Below are 20438 nucleotides of genomic sequence, written 5' to 3'. Positions count from 1 at the left end.
GCCCCCGTCACTGGGGTACGGCAGTGCCGGAGAGCAGGGAAGGGCCCTGCTGGCTGTGGACTGGCCCGGAATGGGAGAGTCTCCTGGGTGTGTGGCGGGGGCCGGGGTGCACGTGCCTGGGCAGCGGCAGGAGCGTGGGCCGGAGGCTGATGTGGCTTGAGGAGCCGCTGCCCTGCTCAGGGGACGCGTCCTGAGTCTCAGCCAGGATGGGAGAGGCGGCTCCGGCCTGACGTCTTCTCCCCGCACGGCACTCGCAGAGGCACCGAGCCGCTGGCCCGTTCCCGAGGCTAGAGGAGAGCGCCCCGGTCTGCCACGGACACCGGCCTAGCTCCGCCGTGTTCCCGCAGCAGGAAAAGCGCCCAAGGGAATTGGGAACAGCCCATCAAACCCAAGTGCCCGAGGCCCCTGGGAAAGCCCCAGAGAAGTCTGGGGAAGGGGCACAGACGGGGACCAAGCGGAGCCTCCACTCAGAACTTGGACCAGGCCAAGGGAGCCTCCGGGACGCACCCATGCCGGTGCCCTGCCGTGCTGGGCATTATGCAGCCACAAGCTGCCGAGTCGCTCTCCTCCTAGGCCATGTGGCCACAGGCTGCTGCTCCCGATCCCGTGTGCCAGCTCAGGGCGGCTAGTGGCAGGGGCCACAGTACCGGCCCTCCGTCTTAGGCTACTGTGTTTTGGAAGCAGCCTGCACCCATAGCAGCCTGACTGCCTTTGAAAGCCTGGCCTGCAGCCCCGTCCAAGCCCTGCGCAGGGTGTGCGCCACCCTCTCCCCACGGGGCAGGCAGAAGTGAACCCGCCGCCCCCGGCCTTGTGGAGTGCCTCCCCTGACGGAACACACGAGGCCTTGTGCAAAGGAGGGTTTCACACGTGGCACACGAGGCCTTGTGCAAAGGAGGGTTTCACACGTGGCACACGAGGCCTTGTGCAAAGGAGGGTTTCACACGTGGCACACGAGGCCTTGTGCAAAGCAGGGTTTCACACGTGGCACGTAGATGGTGAGCAGCAGTGTTTGAAGGGAGCGCGCTGCGGCGCAAACCTCTGTTGCTTGAGGGAAAGGTGCACTCCTCCGGCCGGCAGCAGTAGTAGGTTTTCATCCTGTCGTGGAGCAGCCGCTAGAGGGAGTCTGACTCCGCACTCTCGGGCTGTCTGCTTGCACAGGGAGCTGCCTCTCGCTCAGTGGTACGGCAGCTTCTCCAGCTGCAGAAGTGCCAAGTGTCACCTGAGAACAGTGCGGGTTGCAGGGTGTCGTGAATTACCTACAAACCGTCCCGGGGGAGGGGCCCTTGCTCCCCCCCCCCCCCCGCCTGCTGCCAGATGCGCTCGTGGACAGTGCAGCAGGGGCTGAGGGGCGGCCATCGGTGGAGCAACGCGGCCCCCTAGCGGCCATGCCTCGCTCCAGCCGGATAAGGGCGCTCCCAAGGCGAGTCATTGGTTGCAAGGGGGCGGAGGCCCTGGGGAGCCGTCGCCCATGGCGTCCCCACAGCTGCACAGACCCCAATGGTGACTGCAGCTGGCGCAGAGCCTGCCAGTGCTGCCGGAGACCCTGACAGCACCAGTGCCTGGCTGTGGTTCGCGGTGACGGCCCCCCGGCTTCCTGCCCGCTGGTGTGAGGGCTGCTGGGCCGGCCAGTCGGGGCTGAGTAGGGAAGGGACTGGAGAGCAGGCCCGCGGCGCAGCATGGAGTTCCAGGGGTTTTCCGGGGCTAAGCAGCCCAGTTGCTCTGGTCAGCTGTGGCTGCCCTGACTTGTAGCCCGGCTCGGCCACACGGGGGTATTGGACGCACGAGACCCAAGTTTGCACCAGGGCCCTCTGTAAAGGCTCCTGTGGCCAGGCTGCTCCTACTACTCCGCAGCAGCACTGGAACCTCTACCCCTCCCCCCTGGGAGCCCGGAACAAGCCAGGGCCTTTCGCTGCCCTCCGAGGACAGAACTAGTCACGGGGCCACATCTGCATTGATCCTGCTGGTCCCCCCATTCCCAGGATGGCAGCTGAGTTCCCGCGGCTGCTGGCGCTGGCCAGGAACCTCGGCGCCAGCTGCCTGTCTGGGGTGAGTCCGTCCCCCCGCCCGGCCCAGCCCACCCCAGCCCACCCCAGCCCGCCGCAGTAGCTCAGGGATGCTCCAGGCCAGCGCTGGCGCGAAGCCTCCCTGTGCGGCGGGGGCGAGGGAGGTGCCAGAGGACCGTCATGGGCTGGGCCTGCCCTTGCTGTTCGGTCGCCAGCCTCGGCGCCCAGCGCTGGGTCTGTCGCTTCCAGGTGGAGCTGCGGGCACAAGGCTCCGGTGGAGACGGGCTTTGCCCAGCAGCCCCCAGGGGCCTTGGTCACGAACACGTTCCCTCGGCATTGGCCGGGGTGAGAGGCTCTGGGGGGTCTGCTCTCCCACACTGGCCGGGGCGAGGGGCTCTGGGGGGTCTGCTCTCCCCCATTGGCCGGGGGGAGGGGATTCTGGGGGGTCTGCTCTCCCCCATTGGCCGGGGGGAGGGGATTCTGGGGGGTCTGCTCTCCCCCACTGGCCGGGGCGAAGGGTTCTGGGGGGTCTGCTCTCCCCCATTGGCCAGGGGCGAGGGGGTCTAACGGGTCTGCTCTCCCCCATTGGCCGGGGCGAAGGGTTCTGGGGGGTCTGCTCTTCCCCATTGGCCAGGGGCGAGGGGGTCTAACGGGTCTGCTCTCCCCCACTGGCCGGAGCGAAGGGTTCTGGGGGGTCTGCTCTCCCCCACTGGCCAGGGGCGAGGGGCTCTGGGGGGTCTGCTCTCCCCCATTGGCCGGGGGCGAGGGGTTCTGGGGGGTCTGCTCTCCCCCACTGGCCAGGGGCGAGGGGCTCTGGGGGGTCTGCTCTCCCCCATTGGCCGGGGGCGAGGGGTTCTGGGGGGTCTGCTCTCCCCCATTGGCCGGGGGCGAGGGGTTCTGGGGGGTCTGCCCTCCCCGACTGGCCGGGGCGAGGGGTTCTGGGGGGTCTGCTCTCCCCCATTGGCCGGGGCGAGGGGTTCTGGGGGGTCTGCTCTCCCCCATTGGCCGGGGGAGGGGGTTCTGGGGGGTCTGCTCTCCCCCATTGGCCGGGGGAGGGGGTTCTGGGGGTCTGCTCTCCCCCATTGGCCGGGGAGGGGGTTCTGGGGGGTCTGCTCTCCCCCATTGGCCGGGGGAGGGGGTTCTGGGGGGTCTGCTCTCCCCCATTGGCCGGGCCGAGGGGTTCTGGGGGGTCTGCTCTCCCCCATTGGCCGGGGGAGGGGGTTCTGGGGGTCTGCTCTCCCCCATTGGCCGGGGCGAGGGGTTCTGGGGGGCCTGCTCTCCCCCATTGGCCAGAGGCGGTTCTGGGGGGGTCTGCTCTCCCCCATTGGCCAGAGGCGGTTCTGGGGGGTCTGCTCTCCCCCATTGGCCAGGGGGAGGGGATTCTGGGGGGTCTGCTCTCCCCCACTGGCCGGGCCGAGGGGTTCTGGGGGGTCTGCTCTCCCCCACTGGCCGGGGCGAGGGGTTCTGGGGGGTCTGCTCTCCCCCATTGGCCGGGGTGAGGGGTTCTGGGGGGTCTGCTCTCCCCCATTGGCCGGGGGGAGGGGATTCTGGGGGGTCTGCTCTCCCCCATTGGCCGGGGTGAGGGGTTCTGGGGGGTCTGCTCTCCCCCATTGACCGGGGTGAGGGGTTCTGGGGGTCTGCTCTCCCCCATTGGCCGGGGCGAGGGGTTCTGGGGGATCTGCTCTCCCCCATTGGCCGGGGCGAGCGGTTCTGGGGGGTCTGCTCTCCCCCATTGGCCGGGGCGAGGGGTTCTGGGGGGTCTGCTCTCCCCCATTGGCCGGGGTGAGGGGTTCTGGGGGGTCTGCTCTCCCCCATTGGCCGGGGGGAGGGGATTCTGGGGGGTCTGCTCTCCCCCATTGGCCGGGGAGGGAGTTCTGGGGGTCTGCTCTCCCCCATTGGCCGGGGAGGGGGTTCTGGGGGGTCTGCTCTCCCCCATTGGCCGGGGCAAGGGGTTCTGGGGGTCTGCTCTCCCCCATTGGCCGGGGGGAGGGGATTCTGGGGGGGTCTGCTCTTCCCCATTGGCCGGGGCGAGGGGTTCTGGGGGGTCTGCTCTCCCGCATTGACCGGGGTGAGGGGTTCTGGGGGTCTGCTCTCCCCCATTGGCCGGGGCGAGGGGTTCTGGGGGGTCTGCTCTTCCCCATTGGCCGGGGCGAGGGGTTCTGGGGGGTCTGCTCTCCCCCATTGGCCGGGGCGAAGGGTTCTGGGGGGTCTGCTCTCCCGCATTGACCGGGGTGAGGGGTTCTGGGGGGTCTGCTCTCCCCCATTGGCCGGGGCGAGGGGTTCTGGGGGGTCTGCTCTCCCCCATTGGCCGGGGCGAGGGGTTCTGGGGGGTCTGCTCTCCCCCACTGGCCGGGGCGAGGGGTTCTGGGGGGTCTGCTCTCCCCCATTGGCCGGGGTGAGGGGTTCTGGGGGGTCTGCTCTCCCCCAGTGGCCGGGGCGAGGGGGTTCTGGGGGGTCTGCTCTCCCCCATTGGCCGGGGCGAGGGGGTTCTGGGGGTCTGCTCTCCCCCATTGGCCGGGGCGAGGGGGTTCTGCTCTCCCCCACTGGCCGGGGAGGGGCTGGGGTGCAGTTTGGCCAGAGCCCGACAGGCCGCGTCTCCGGAGGGCTCAGGCGCTGGGTGACGGGGCTGCACCCGAGGGCCGTGCGGCTGGCAGTGGCGGGACGCGCGTGTCTGCTCCGTGTCGCTTTGAGCCGAGCCGTTCCCCTCGCAGGCCGGTGCCAGGCGTGCGCGGCCTGCGCCCCACGGGGCTGCCCAGAGCGGGGCTAGTCCTGGGCTCCCTGAGCTTGTTGCAGAGGCACGAAACCGCCCGGGTCCAGCAGAGGGCGCGCTAAGCTCGTGTAAGGCCCCGCCCCGGCAGCCCGGAGGGGCGCGGCGGCGCCTGCTGCACTGTGCAGCCCCAGCTGTCCCGCCGCGGCCCCGCACACCCCGGGCGCCCCTGCTCGGCCCGCTGCACCTCCCCCTTTCTCCCAACAGCCCCTGGGGCTCACGTGCCCGGGGCTCCCCCGCCCCCCATCGTCTGGCCCGCCTGGGGCTCAGCCCTGCTGTGGCGTCCCAGGTGTGGCCACGGCCTGGGGGCAAGGAGGGCAGCACGGTTCAGGCCAACGTGCCCGGGGCCGGCGCGGTTAGGGGCCCGCTGGGGAAGGCGCCAGGCAGGTGACTCCAGATTAGCCCAGACAAGCTGCAGCAGGGGAGCTCCCAGCGGCTAGTCCCCGAGGGATGTTCCGTGGCGCCCCTGGCCACGGCCACGGCCACGGCCCCTGCAATCCCACTGCTGCGAGAGGGGCGCGTGCGGGAGGCCAGGCCTCGTGGCAAAGCTCCGACCGTGGCTGCTTTTCCCACGTCACGGGCCCCGCCCTCGTGCAAGCTGCGCGCGGCGAAGGGCGGAAGATGCCCGGACAGGCCTGCGTGGCCTTCTGTGCAGGCTGGCACTGGGGCCAAGGCCCGGGCAGCTACAGAGGGACGCTGCTGCCTTCGCCCGACAGGGTCAGCGTGTGGCCTGGAGCTCTCTGCTTGCTCCAGCCCACAGCCAGCCTGAGCCAGGGCCGGCCCCACTATGCCCCACGGCCCCGGTTCTCCCTGCCAGCCCCGCCGTGCCCCACGGCCCCGGTTCTCCCTGCCGGCCCCGCCGTGCCCCACGGCCCCGGTTCTCCCTGCCGGCCCCGCCGTGCCCCACGGCCCCGGTTCTCCCTGCCAGCCCCGCCGTGCCCCACGGCCCCGGTTCTCCCTGCCAGCCCCGCCGTGCCCCACGGCCCCGGTTCTCCCTGCCAGCCCCGCCGTGCCCCACGGCCCCGGTTCTCCCTGCCGGCCCCAACACCCAGCCCCGCCGTGCCCCACGGCCCCGGTTCTCCCTGCCGGCCCCGCCGTGCCCCACGGCCCCGGTTCTCCCTGCCAGCCCCGCCGTGCCCCACGGCCCCGGTTCTCCCTGCCGGCCCCGCCGTGCCCCACGGCCCCGGTTCTCCCTGCCAGCCCCGCCGTGCCCCACGGCCCCGGTTCTCCCTGCCGGCCCCGCCGTGCCCCACGGCCCCGGTTCTCCCTGCCGGCCCCGCCGTGCCCCACGGCCCCGGTTCTCCCTGCCGGCCCCGCCGTGCCCCACGGCCCCGGTTCTCCCTGCCGGCCCCGCCGTGCCCCACGGCCCCGGTTCTCCCTGCCGGCCCCGCCGTGCCCCACGGCCCCGGTTCTCCCTGCCGGCCCCGCCGTGCCCCACGGCCCCGGTTCTCCCTGCCGGCCCCGCCGTGCCCCACGGCCCCGGTTCTCCCTGCCGGCCCCGACGCCGGGCCCCGCGGCCCCGGTTCTCCCTGCCGGCCCCAACACTGGGCCCCGGCATGCCCCACGGCCCCGGTTCTCCCTGCCAGCCCTGCCGTGCCCCATGGCCCCGGTTCTCCCCACCGTGCCCCACGGCCCGGTTCTCCCTGCCAGCCCCGCCGTGCCCCACGGCCCCGGTTCTCCCTGCCAGCCCTGCCGTGCCCCATGGCCCCGGTTCTCCCCGGCATGCCCCACGGCCCCGGTTCTCCCTGCCAGCCCCGCCGTGCCCCACGGCCCCGGTTCTCCCTGCCAGCCCCGCCGTGCCCCACGGCCCCGGTTCTCCCTGCCGGCCCCGACACTGGGCCCCCACGGCCCCGGTTCTCCCTGCCAGCCCCGCCGTGCCCCACGGTCCCGGTTCTCCCTGCCGGCCCCAACACCCAGCCCCGCCGTGCCCCACGGCCCCGGTTCTCCCTGCCGGCCCCGCCGTGCCCCACGGCCCCGGTTTTCCCTGCCAGCCCCGCCGTGCCCCACGGCCCCGGTTCTCCCTGCCGGCCCCGACACCAGGCCTGGCGGTGTCCCGTGGCCCCAACACCAGGCCTTCTGAGGAGAACACCAGGCTCCCCAGCCTGCATTCTCTGGGGAGAACCTGGCCTTCCAGCCCCCCCCCCCCCCCCGCCCCTCCGGGTCGAGGTTCCCAACTGACAAGCCCTGCTGCTGCTCCGGCCTCCATCCTATCCAAGCTGCAGCTGGGGCTACGGCAGCAGGGCCCCTTGCAGAGCACGAGCTGGTGTTTATTTGTCTGAGTCTGGTTTTCCTTCGCCTTGCAGCTCTGCCCTTCGCCGTCTCCATCTGCCTCCCGTCCCTCTCCATAGAGCCCTGCATGGACCGAGCAAAGCCCGCCTGCGCCTGGAGAAACAGCTCTCCTTGCTGTCACCCTGCTCTGGGGGTACCTCTGAGCCTCCCCTGGCCCTAGCCAGGCCATTCCCTCCCCCGCACCAGGGGCCTCGGCCCCCGGGGCAGTACTGCCCTATGGCTCTGCCCCTTTGCCAGGGCCCCGTGACAGGCTCTAGAGCACAGCAAGGGCTTGGGCCTGGGCCCGTTGGTGGCAGGTGAGCGAGGGCTGCTGGCAGGGTCTATTCCCAGTGCTGGCGAGAGCAGCCCGGCCTTCCCTTCTGGGGACCACGGGCTGGGCCAGCTGAGCCTGAAGAAATGGCTGGCCTGGAACAGAGCAGCCAGCGCCCAGGGCTCCGCAGCTCCATTCCCCAGCCCCTGGGGCCCCTCTGCCCCTTCCACTCCGAGGACTGCCTGGGCCCAGCCCTGGGGGCTCCAACCGGCGCTGATGTTCCCAGGCCACGGCTCCGTGGCTGAGAACCTCGGGCTGCACCTCGGGGCGGCTGCATCTCCTGCCCTGCTGGGAGGGGGGGGAAGGGCCGCCAGGGGGGTAGGCAAGCGGGCAGACCAATGGGCTCTTGCAGCCGTGTGTGCTCCAGTGCAGAGTACCTGGGCCCCGTCCCCTGCTGCCCTCACAGCAAGAGACTGGCAGCGACCAGGGCGCCCCTCTCCGACGCAGGCTTGCCGGACCCGGCTCCCCTCACAGGCCGGCACGCGCATTCTGGGATCAGCCAGGCCCTCAAACGCGCCCCAAGAAGCCGCAATCCCCGCCCTGGCCGCCTGCTCCAGAGCCAGGTTTTCCATGGGTCTCCATTTCCACACTGATGGGCCTTTTCCTAGGCAGGCACCCTGGCTTCATGTCACAGGTGCCCTGGGGCAGGGAGAGCGGGAAAACCTGGATGTGGATCAGCCAGAGGCCTCTGGCTCGATGGATTTTATTCCTGGCCTTGAAACGCCAGGCAAAGCCCAGCCCTGACACGAGGAGACCAGGTCCCCGACAAAGCCTCGGGTTCTGGGACTCAGAGGGAGCGAATCCGCCCTGGATCTGGCGGCGTCTGGGAAGCGGGCAGGATGCTAGACGTGGTGCTTCCCAGGGCAGCTGCTCAGCCAGGCTCTGAGTGGATGAGCCCTGACTGGCAGCTTCTTGGGCAGGCAGACCAGGGGTAACAACTTCCAAGTGGCAGCTGCTGAAGGGTCCTGCCTGGGGCTTGCAAGACAGGTCTCTGCTGTGCAGCTGGCACTAGCTGAGCTGGAGGCTGCTCTCCAACCAGCCTTTGAGGGTGGCACCTCTTCCCCCGCCCCCCCAAGCAGGGGCTCATGTAGCCAGGCAGCTGATTTGCATATGCAAATGAGAGCATTCAGCCTAAGGGCCCATTGGCTGCTGGGGGACATGGCTGCACCGGCCCAGACCAGCAGTGGCCACTTGCTGCTTCCACTGTCCCAAATGCCTGCAGTGCCCGGGTCAGGCTTAGACGCCCGGAGCCTCCCTGGGGACCCGTCTGGGGGAAATGCCACAGCAGCAGCCTCTGGCTCAGCCAGCCCCCCAGCTCAGAGGCATTGCTGCACTTCCCCTCAGCCCCAGGGCCCACGCTCCGGCCAGCCCCCCTGCAAACGCCCTCCCCGCCCCCAGCCCCAGGGCCCACGCTCCGGCCAGCCCCCCTGCAAACGCCCTTCCCGCCCCCAGCCCCAGGGCCCACGCTCCGGCCAGCCCCCCTGCAAACGCCCTCCCAGCCCCAGGGCCCACGCTCCGGCCAGCCCCCCTGCAAACGCCCTCCCCAGCCCCAGGGCCCACGCTCCGGCCAGCCCCCCTGCAAACGCCCTTCCCGCCCCAGGGCCCACGCTCCGGCCAGCCCCCCTGCAAACGCCCTTCCCGCCCCCAGCCCCAGGGCCCACGCTCCGGCCAGCCCCCCTGCAAACGCCCTTCCCGCCCCAGGGCCCACGCTCCGGCCAGCCCCCCTGCAAACGCCCTCCCAGCCCCAGGGCCCACGCTCCGGCCAGCCCCCCTGCAAACGCCCTCCCCAGCCCCAGGGCCCACGCTCCGGCCAGCCCCCCTGCAAACGCCCTTCCCGCCCCAGGGCCCACGCTCCGGCCAGCCCCCCTGCAAACGCCCTTCCCGCCCCAGGGCCCACGCTCCGGCCAGCCCCCCTGCAAACGCCCTTCCCGCCCCAGGGCCCACGCTCCGGCCAGCCCCCCTGCAAACGCCCTTCCCGCCCCAGGGCCCACGCTCCGGCCAGCCCCCCTGCAAACGCCCTCCCCGCCCCCAGCCCCAGGGCCCACGCTCCGGCCAGCCCCCCTGCATACGCCCTCCCAGCCCCAGGGCCCACACTCCGGCCAGCCCCCCTGCAAACGCCCTTCCCGCCCCCAGCCCCAGGGCCCACGCTCCGGCCAGCCCCCCTGCATACGCCCTCCCAGCCCCAGGGCCCACACTCCGGCCAGACCTCCCCCCCCCCCAGCGCCCTAGCCCCTCCCAGGGTCCACACTCCCGCCAACGCCCTACCCCCGGGCCCACGCTCCAGCGCCCCACCCCTCCCAGCCCTAGAGCCACGCTCAGGCCAGCCCCGCGAACCCCCGAGCCTGTGCAGCGGGAGCGCTGCGCTCACAGGAGCCGGAGGCGATGCCCCCCCCGGACTCCGCCCCCCTTTCACACCCTCGCGGCTCTCAGCTGATCTCTCCTGCTCCCCTGGAGCTTCTGGCCCCGTTCCCCGGCCGGCCCCGCCCCGCCGCCTGCCCCGAGTCGGTTCCTCTCCGCGCAGCGCTCTGGCACCGGGAGCCTCCTTTATTTCCTCCCCAGCCCGGCGCTGCTGCCGTGGGGCGGGCTGGCCCGGCTCCCCGCGCCTGGTTCCATGTCTCCCAATCTGCTTCTCATTTCCTCGGGGAGGTGACTTCCCTGCCGCGGCCCGGGACTGGCTGCAGCCTCGCTCCGCTCGCTCCCTCCCGCCCGCCCGCCGCTCCAGAGGTGCCGGGCCCGGGCGAGCCCGAGCGGCGGCCGCAGAGCGCGGCTGGACCCCCCCGCGCCGGGACAACCCCCCGGCTGCACTGACGGGCCCGGGGCTGGAACCGCAACCCCCCGGCTGCAGCGCGGCTGGAGCCGGGACCCGCCTACCTGCTCCGGGTAAGTACTGCCAGCCCCGCGGCTCTGACAGCGGCTCTCCGCGGTGGGGACAGCCTGGCCGGGGCCCGGTTCCCGGCCGGCCGGGGCTCGCTTCTGGGGGGCCTTGGCTTCCCGCGGGAATCGCCCCGGGGCGCGCCCGCCCTGCGCCTTCTGCCCTGCCGACTCCAGCCCGCCTGGGGTGCGGCTCATTCGCCCTCGCGGCTTTCCTGGCCCCTGCGCCCCGTCTCCCGTCCCCCTCCCCCTCGTCCCCCTGCGCCCCGTCTCCCGTCCCCCTCCCCCTCGTCCCCCTGTGCCCCGTCTCCAGTCCCTGTCCCCCTCGCCCCCATGTGCCCGGTCCCCCCTGCGCCCCGTCTCCCGTCCCCCTCCCCCTCGTCCCCCTGCGCCCCGTCTCCAGCCTGCGCCCCCCTGTGCCCCGTCTCCAGTCCCTGTCCCCCGTGCGCCCCGGGCTCGAGCGCCGCCGACACGGACTTGTCGCCAGTTTCCACTCGCCCCGCTCCCCGGGCGGGATGGGGTGGCTGGCTCCGCGGCCGCCCGGCTTGTGGAAAGGAGGCGAGGCGGCGAGCCCGGGCCGGGCCGGACGCGGAGGCCGGGGCTGGAGCCGGGGCCGGGGGGGGGGGACCTGCCGGGGCCGGTCTAGGGCCTGTCGTGCGGAGGGAGGGGGGGTCCGCGGGCAGAGCCCGCCTGGCGAGGCCCCGGCCCGGTCCGCTCCAGCGCAGCTCCCGGCGGGTGGCCCGTAGGCGCTGCCCCGGGCTGGGTCCCCCCGCCCAGCGCCGGCCGCTGCTGCGGTCTCGGGTCGCTGCAGGAGGCAGGTGCGTGGAGCGGCCGCTGCTCCGAGTCCTCCAGCCCGGGCAGGTGGCTCCGCGGGCGGGCGGAGCTGGGGCGTTTCCAGGCAGCGAGAGTGAGCTGGGGGCCCCTGGCTCTGTCTGCCTTGGCCCGACCCCTGCCCCCAGCCCCTGGCAGGGACAAGGCTCCTTCTGCCGGAGCTGGGGGCGGGGGCCCTGCAGCCTGGCCCTGGCAGGTGGACGGGCCTGGCCAGGCAGGTTCCATGCAGAGGAAAGTTCTCCTGCCAGGGCAGGTGGGCTGAGCAAACCCCTGGCTGGCCAGGAGGAATCGGCCCTTGCACCAGTGCAGTGTCCCCGCACAGACTCTGCAGCTGGTTCACTCCGGTTAGCCCCCCGGGCTGCCCAAAAAAGCCGGCAGAGCCCGGCTGCTCAGGGTGGGGAATCCGACCCCTGCCCTGCAGCGTGGCCGCCTTAGCCCGGCTATCGACGCAGCTAGCCCAGAATGGGTCCGTCCGGGCAGCGCCCTCGCGTGGGCAGGTGGCGTCTCCAGGGGACAGAAAAGTTCCATTAGTTGCTGCGGGACGTGGCTTGGCGGCAGCACCGGGCCTCCGGCGGCCTGGCTGGGCTACTGCCGGGTAACGTGGCCTCGAGCTGCCTTGTGCCTGCCAGGCCTGGCTCGGGCATGCCCAGCGTGGCTAGGTGGGGGAGGTTACCGGCCTAGCGATGCCGAGAGGTGTGCTTCTAGCCGTGCAGAAGGTGCGTTGGCAGGCCTGGCGCTGCCTGGAGGCCACCTGCTGAGCCGCGAGAAGGGGCTGTTGTGCTCTGGCCGTGCCGTGTCCTCGTGCACACGAGGGCTATGTGGCGCACGGCCCTAGTGTACACGCAGGAGAGCTCCTGCCGGGGGAAGGCCCAAGGCCACCCTGCAGCACATCGGCGGTGCCTGCGGATCCCCTTCCTGCTGGCACGCTGCGGCGGCGCTGGCTGGGGCGCTGGGTGGGCCTGGGGGTGGGTGTTTCCCACCCCTGACTACGGCAGCTCTGCCAGCATGAATGGGAAGCCAAATTGCTCTTGGCTGGGTTGGCCGTGGCCTAGCGTCCGTGTCCAGGCACTGGCCAAGCACCCTCCGAAAGCCCCACGCTAGTTGTGCTGCGCAGCCGGAGGAGCAGCCTGCAACCCTGCCACAGCGGGAGGCTGACTGCATCCCCCGCCCGGCCCGCAGCCTCCCTGGCCATGGGCGCCGAGAGGCCAGTGGGAGCAGCTCAGATCCGCCAGTGGCGGTCCCAGAGACCGAGGGCTGTTCCAGGGTGGGGGTGAATGCAGGTCCCCCAGCACATCCCAGTGAGCGGGGGGAGGTGTCTGAGCATGGCGGGGTGGGGTGGGCCCAGCGGGTGAGCGCCCGTCCTGAGGGCGATGCGGTGGGCACAGGCTGGCGTTTTACAGGGCACGAGGTGACAGCATTCGGGCTAGGTACGCGGCGGCGGGAACACGGCCTGAGGGATGCGGGGCAGGCATCACAGCTCCTGGCAACACGAGCCCCAACGTCTTGGGTTGGGGTCTGTGACCCGGAGGCCTCGGGCTCTGGGGCTGTGAGGGACCCCGGGCTGGGGGTGGGGGGGGCAGGGCTGGGGCTCTGGGGGACCCCGGGCTGGGGGCGGGGCTCTGGGCTGTGGGGAACCCGGGCTGGGAGCGGGGCTCTGGGGCTGTGGGGGACCCCGGGCTGGGGGTGGGGCTCTGGGGCTGTGGGGGACCCCGGGCTGGGGGGGGCGGGGCTCTGGGGCTGTGGGGGACCCCGGGCTGGGGGCGGGGCTCTGGGCTGTGGGGGACCCCGGGCTGGGGGCGGGGCTCTGGGGCTGGGGGTGGGGCTCTGGGGCTGTGAGGGACCCCGGGCTGGGGGCAGGGCTCTGGGCTGTGGGGGACCCCGGGCTGGGGGCGGGGCTCTGGGGCTGTGGGGGACCCCGGGCTGGGGGTGGGGCTCTGGGGCTGTGGGGGACCCCGGGCTGGGGGTGGGGCTCTGGGGCTGTGAGGGACCCCGGGCTGGGGGCGGGGGGGGCAGGGCTGGGGGTGGGGCTCTGGGGGACCCCGGGCTGGGGGCAGGGCTGGGGCTCTGGGGGACCCCGGGCTGGGGGTGGGGCTCTGGGGCTCTGGGGGACCCCGGTGCGTGCTCAGGGGTTCACAGTGCGAGGGGATGCCGGTGGCTATTGGAGGGAGACACAACGCAGCTGTTGGAGCAGGGCTGGCGAGCTCAGGCTCCCTCCCTTGGCCAAGCAGCCGGCCGTGCTCGGGGTGCGCGCCGGGGACGTTCCATTGGATCCATTAACTAATGGAATAGTCGAGGAGAACGCCCGCGCTCCTCCTGTGAGGCGTACGGAGGGGCAGCGCCCGCATGCAGCCCGGGCCAGCAGGACTCCCCCTGGCCCCGGGCACCGCGCCGCCTCCCGGCTTTGAGACGTACAGCACCCCTGGGGACTCCTGTCCATTTCAAAGTGGGCCGCCGCTGGCCCTGCCCCCTCCCACGGAGCCAGCCCCTCCGCTCCGCCCGAAGCAGCAAGGGGGAGGCACCCCGTCGCTCCCATCCCGGTATGCACCCCGCTCTCCTCCCCCCACGCTCGCACTGGGCCTAGAGCCCTGCGTCCGCCCACCACGCCCCTCCCGAGCCCTGCAGGCTGGGCCTGCCCTCAGGGCTGTCTGACCAAAGGCCGACCCCAGGCCGAGGGAGGGATTTCTGGAGCCCTGTCAGATGTGCCCTGCGCCACCCGGGAGCTGTCTTTCAAAGCCAGCCAAAAGCTGTCGTCTATTAATAGGCTAGTAAAGAGCCATCCCGTCTATTTTAACATCTGCGCCCGGCATGCGAGGGGACGTCCTGGAGAGCAGCCCGCGTTGCTCCTGGGTGGGGCGGGCTGGGGCGCTCTGCAGCAGAAGGGTGCGAGTCCCCCAGCCCCCGGGCCGGCATGGGAGCAGCGGTAGGAAAGGCCTCTGCATAGCAGGGGTGGTCCCGGGAGCACGTGACGGAGCGGAACAATGCAGCAGGAATGTGTGAAGGGCTTTAGGACGCCTGGGCCAGGATTAAGGTCGTGTAAAGCAACGCGCCCGCCACCGTTAGACGTTAATAAATGGCTCCGTGTCCCGCTTTGCGGCTCCTGGCTCCAGGTGTCATCTTGAGCCCTGCCGGGCTAGCGGGAGAAGCCGCCGAAGTAAGTGTGGGAGCGAGGAGCCCGAGGGTGAATGCAGCAGACTGGGTGGCTCCCTGGTCCAGCGTGGACGTCTGGGCCCTCGCGATCTGCCCCTTCTGGGGGCCAGTGGCTCACATCCCTAGATTGCCCTGCAGCAGACCAGAGCTGGCCTGGGAGGGATCGCAGGGTTAAAAGCGCGATGACTCTTGTGCTCCCGCTCGCTCCGGGTTCTGTGTCTCTGGGCTAACGCCCCCGGAACACGGCTCCCTGGTGATACTGGGAAAGCTCTTAAGCCACCGTGCGCGGGCAGCTCTCCCACACGGCACTGCCTTGTCTCGGGTCGGGCTCTGCGGATTTCTCTCCACTGCTTGGGATAACCTAGGAAATCTGGTTTCTCCGTGGGAGCCTTCCCCGCCCCCATGGCAAGCTGCCGCTGAAGTGAGCCACGCTCTGAGAAACTGGGCAGGTTCTGAAGGACACGCGTGTAAATCGGGAGTCGTTCTGCTCGCTGCATCCAGCTGCTTCCGTCTCCCTCGGGAACGGAGAGCAGGGTCTGGCCTAGGTGGTTTCAACCATGAAGTCGGAAGGGTTGTCCCTCGTTCCGCCTGGTTTCAGCCCTTTCCCCAGGCTGCAGCAATGCCCGGCAGTGTCCAGTGCTGGGAACGCCTCTTCCATGTTCTCCCTGTAGGCGCGTGTCCGTCCGTGCGCGTGTGCCATGGGGAGGGAATAGCAGACGCCTCCAGACCCGCTCTACTCTGAGAACCAGCAGAATGGGACCAAATCCAGGAGCAAAACCTAGGAGTGCAGCTGCCTAGAAACAGTTTGTGTTTTTTCTGACTTTTCAATAGAAAATGGGCCTGTGGGGTAGAGCGCATAAGGAAACACCCGCAAGCCCATTAGCACCTTTGCCATCTGTGCCATTAGCAACCCCCGCCCGAGCGCGCTCTTCCTCCCATTACCCCTCCCAGGGGTGCACTGAAATGCTATTAGCGCGCTCGTTCTGGCTCTGCTCAGGGTACGCCGGAGCACCTCGCCAGCCGTCCTTCGCGCCGCCCGTGGGTGGTGCCGTGCACACGCTGCCTCGGCCAGCACCGCTAGTCCGGTACCTGTTCTGTGCCCCGCCGCTGGCTGTGGGGGCGCTTCCTTCGTTCTCGGGCGCGCTTTCACCCTGGCGACACATGGAACGGTTTATCCGTGGCCGGGGTTGAGTTTGTCTTGGCACATTCCACTCCTCGGCTGGGGACAGAAGCATTCCACAACTGGCGCTGGGCAAAACGCGCCCGAAGCAGAGCTGCACAGGGCCAGTTCTGCGGTGATGGGCACCCCTGGGTGAGATGGGCCCAGTCTCCGTGTTAGAGGGAGCCCCGCATAAGGGCAGCCCCCGCCGCAGTGACGAGTTCAGCCTCGCAATGGGGCACGCTCCAAGCATAGTCACCCAGCTAGTTTCTTCTTTGCCCTCCGAGATTTCCTGCTTCCCAGCTGCATCTCAATTGGGAATTGGCATTGTCCAGATCTGTGGAGCCACTGGGGGCTCTGTGCCCGAGAGGAGCACGGCAGCACAGGCTGGGTCACAGAAAACCTCTTGGCGTTGTCCCCCCGTGTGCTGATTGTGACGGACCGGGCCGTGTCTGGGCACAGCTGAGGGCGTCCGCTCAGGGCGAATTGCTCAACTTCGGGGCTCCTTACAGCCCCCAGACTGGTGACCTCTCCAAACAGACCACAAACCAGTCCCACAGAGCGCTCCAGCTGCCTGCCTGAAGCCTCCCGAGCAAAACCCCTCCGACACCCCAGCAATATCCGTGCCCCAGATGGCCCCGGGCCTCATACACAGGTGGGGGGTCCTAGCACCCAATCCCACCTATCCCGAACAAGTTCTGTCCGGTTCCAAGAAACCAGCCACAGATCCCTGGTCAATTTACCCTCCGGACCTTACCCACAAATCACGCTGGGCCAATCCTTTAGCATCTATATCTAAAGGTTTATTATCACAAGAAAGAAAAGCCTGAGAGTGAGGTTGTTAAAGAATAGTACGTTACATGCACCGAATCTCCCAGTCCTCGATGCAGGCTCTAGCAGAGATGTTGCAGCTGCTGGTTTAAAAGTTCTTGTTGCACATCCTAGCATCAGGATGGGTTCACAGGTCTTCTGGGCTCTTCGATCCCTGCAGTGCTGCCTCTGGGATGAAGTGCTGAGCTGAGAACAAAATGGCATCGGCCACATGGCCTCTTTATACCTCCTTCCTGGCCTCCTCTTGTATGCAGCAGGTTACCTGGTCAGAGGCCAATCTCTATGTTCCCTGCTGGCTGCTCTCAGGTGACAGCCCCCATTCTTTGGGTGTGTCCTTGGGCCATTGAGAGCCATTGTCCCACAGGGCCTGGCTAATCATCCTGTCCATAGACATGCTTAACCACATTCAGAGAAATATTCAGCTTCCACACACATTACAGATTCCTACCTACACACATAGACATTATACACTCACATAAATAGCGTACATAAGATCAGCAAACAATAAGCTCCCATTCAATACCCCACATGGCTCCCTTTTATACCAATTTCTGGGGCCAACACCCCCACCTAGGGGTGCAGCAGCGATCTGGCTGCTTCCCTCCAGTTAGGTAATGTGACACTGATCAAGCCACAGACACCCCCTTCCTGCCCTCAGGGGAACCCCACCACCCTGTGCTGCTGGGACAGAAGCTCTGGCCTCCCCCAGCCCAGGCTCAGAGCTGGGGTTACCGCCCCCCTGCAGAGTGACACAGCTCCACTCCAGGAGGCACCCAGCAGACCAACCCCCAAACTCATCTGTCTTGCCCTAGAAGCGTTTTACCCAGAGAGAGCTCATAAGGTCAGGTCCGCCCCTTTGGTCAGTGGAAGAGAGAGATGCGCAGTGGTTGCTCCCTGCCCCGCCCCAGGTAACAAGTATGTACACAGGTTTGATAATAAACAAATGTGTTGCTATGAAGTATAAAGAGCCGCAGTCCAGTGGTTTCAAATGAAAACAGTCAGATCAAAGCAAATGATTAAATCAAAACAAAACCCACCAGCTAATCCCGATCCCCCAAGGAACGCGTTTCATGCAAATTCTCACCCTAACCAGCTGTTCAAAGCATCCCTTTCACAAGCCAGGCAGCCTCCTAGCTCGGCCTGACCCCTCCCCCTTTCAGTCTTGGATGTTTCCGAGGGAGGGGGTGTCTCCTGGCATCTGGCAACTCCCCGATTGTTTGGTTCCCCCCTTACGTCCCTTCTGCCCCAGGCAGGAATTCTTTGGGCTCCCTTCAAACTTTTCTCACCTCAAGAGGAAGGTACCAGCTCCAGCCTGGGTTTCAGCACCAGCGGCCTGGCCACACATCTTTCTAAGAGCAACCACAGTTACAGGTTGCCGATTTGATCGCCAAGCCATTACGTTTCCATTAAGAGCATCATAATAGCCTCATTAGCCCCTGTAGAATTATAAACCGATCCACCCTTCATATTGGTGACTTCTCATGCAAGAAGGATTCATGGGATCTACAGGTTCAGCAGATGACACCCTTGAAAGTGACATGCCCCGTGGTCTGTTTTGCATAAAGCGTCTCTGAGTTCTGCCTTCTCAGAAAGCGTGGAGGGGCCGAGACACCTCCCGCGAGATCCCTGCGAGAGGGCTGGGCAGGGTCCCTGGCAGAGGCCGTGCTCAGGAATTCTCTTTGCCGTGGGTTACATCCCCACCCAGAGTCCCCAATCCTGGCACATCCTTCAGAGGAGTTTCCCCAAAGTTCCTGTCCCTGAGCGATCCTTCCCTCTCTCCTCTCCATCAGAACTCCGTCCCACCTGTCATTCTCCCCTCCGTCATCCAATCGGTGTGCGGGATCAGTAGCATGTGACCAATCATCGTCTCGAAAGGCTGGGTAATTAACCTGGAATGGGGGGAGTGAATTGCTGGCCAAGAGCGGGGGGCTGGAAGTCGGTTGTTGGAAATGTTTGAGTAACAGGCAGCCCCCAGAGCCGGCCGCCCTCTGGCTGGGGCTGGAGCTGAAAGCGGGGTCGAAATCGTACTCATATTTGGCAGGAATCGATTGGCCAGCCCTATGGAGAGCCGCTTTTGCTCACTGCGCCGGGGCCCAGGCCTGGGTGCTGGGGGAGGGGCTGGGGGCACTGAGGCCTGGGACTGAGCATCGGGAGCTGCCTGGCCTCAGGGTTTGCTGTGCCAGGGTGGGCCCCACCCGTGGGCCCCACCCCCACCCACCAAGCAGACTTGAACATTGGGCGACGGGCCCTTTCGGAATCTTTTTCGGTCACACTGCAATTCCGCGTGTAATCCGCACCCCCGCCATGCTCCCGTTCCCCCAGCCTTCTGGCCAGGCCCCCGCGGCTCGCCAGCACCACCTGCGCTGCGCTGTGCCGGGCCGGCCTGGGGCCCCCTCCTCCCCAGACGAGTTCAGCTCTGCCTGGAGCAAAGGGCAGCTTGCAAACAAGCTCTTCCCTCCCCAGCCTGGGAGCTAAGCTGGGGGGGGGGGGAGCGCAGCGGCCAAGGGGAGACCAGACTTTCCATTTCCAAACGAATTCCATATAAGGCAACGCGTTTCCCCGGAGAGCGGCTGAGAGGGGGTCTGTGAAAATCCCCTGGAATGAAGCTTTCTTCTCCCATTGCCCTGGGAGGGGGAAGCTCCCTTGTCACGATGGAAAGCAGCAGGAACTGCCCTGGGGGACGCCCCGGGCACCGCATGGCGGAGAGCTGGCCGGCCGTTCCCCGCCGGGCTTGGGGGCGGGCTGGTACCACCAGTGCCACTTTCCTGGATTAGCCCTTGCCCCGTGCCCACACAGTGCACCCACACGGCTGCATTTCCTAAGGACGGCAGCCCGCGCCTGCCCGGGGCACCTGTAGCAGACTGGAGGGGGGCTGCCAGGCCCTGCCCGAGGGGTGGGCTCGCCCAGAGGAGAACCGGCTAGTGCTGCTGCCTGCTAACGGGGCTGCGGGCGAGCGCTCCAGGCCCTGGTCCAGCCATAGCAGGGGGCCTGCACAAGGCGTCTCCTTCGCTCCAGCCTGCTGTGCGCCCGGAGCCCAGGCAGCTCACGCTGGCTGTTCGCCTGCTCATCCCGTGCACCTGACCCGCAGGGAGAGGCCTTTCAGACCTGGCTCCTTCCGCCAGCCGGGCACCGGGCGCCCCGGAAGCGTGAGCCAGTGGGCTGACAATGGCAGTGCAGCCGGGCCAGCGGCATCAGCTGGCGACCTGTCCCAGCCTGCTCGTTTGCCCCGAGGACACTTCGGGCCCGTCTAGACAGCGGCGTTCCTTCGGGCTATGCCTGTTATCCCGAAATGCGCCCCCCATGTCCGGACGGCGCGCCGTTATCCCGAAATGCGCCCCCCGCGTCCGGACGGCGCGCCGTTATCCCGAAATGCGCCCCCCGCGTCCGGACGGCGCGCCGTTATCCCGAAATGCGCCCCCCCGCGTCCGGACGGCGCGCCGTTATCCCGAAATGCGCCCCCCCGCGTCCGGACGGCGCGCCGTTATCCCGAAATGCGCCCCCCGCGTTCGGACGGCGCGCTGTTATCCCGAAATGCTCCCCCCGCGTCTGGACGGCACGCCGTTATCCCGAAATGCACCCCCCACGTCCGGATAGCGTGCCGTTATCCCGAAATGTGCCCCGCGCGTCCGGACGGCACGCCGTTATCCCGCGCGTCCGGACGGCGTGCCGTTATCCCGAAATGCACCCCCCACGTCCGGACGGCGTGCCGTTATCCCGAAATGTGCCCCGCGCGTCCGGACGGCGCGCCGTTATCCCGAAATGCACCCCACGTGTCCGGACGGTGCGCCGTTATCCCGAAATGCGCCCCGTGCGTCCGGACGGCGCGCCATTATCCCGAAATGCGCCCCCCGCGTCCGGACGGCGCGCCGTTATCCCGAAATGCGCCCCCCGCGCGTCCGGACGGCGCGCCGTTATCCCGAAATGCGCCCCCCGCGCGTCCGGACGGCGCGCCGTTATCCCGAAATGCGCCCCCCCCGCGTCCGGACGGCGCGCCGTTATCCCGAAATGCGCCCCCCCCCCCCGCGTCCGGACGGCGCGCCGTTATCCCGAAATGCGCCCCCCCCCCCCCGCGTCCGGACGGCGCGCCGTTATCCCGAAATGCGCCCCCCCCCGCGTCCGGACGGCGCGCCGTTATCCCGAAATGCGCCCCCCCGCGTCCGGACGGCGCGCCTTTATCCCGAAATGTGCACCCCCCCGCATCCGGACGGCGCGCCGTTATCCCGAAATGCA

At 68.9% G+C, this 20438-nt stretch overlaps 1 protein-coding gene across 1 annotated transcript in view; it reads left to right on the top strand.

Annotated features, from left to right (window-relative positions):
- The first annotated feature begins 9704 nt into the window (after window positions 1-9704).
- NTN3 (netrin 3) overlaps window positions 9705-20438 on the top strand; it is a 55809-nt gene continuing 45075 nt past the window's right edge. The window contains exon 1 of the mRNA XM_075899023.2: window positions 9705-10249. The gene's annotated coding sequence lies outside the window, so the exon portion shown is untranslated. The remainder of the gene's footprint in view (window positions 10250-20438) is intronic.

This window comes from Pelodiscus sinensis, chromosome 15 (genome assembly GCF_052426305.1).
Source record: "Pelodiscus sinensis isolate ZL-2025 chromosome 15, ASM5242630v1, whole genome shotgun sequence".
NCBI lineage: Eukaryota > Metazoa > Chordata > Testudines > Trionychidae > Pelodiscus > Pelodiscus sinensis.
This window is presented reverse-complemented; position numbering and strand designations above follow the sequence as displayed.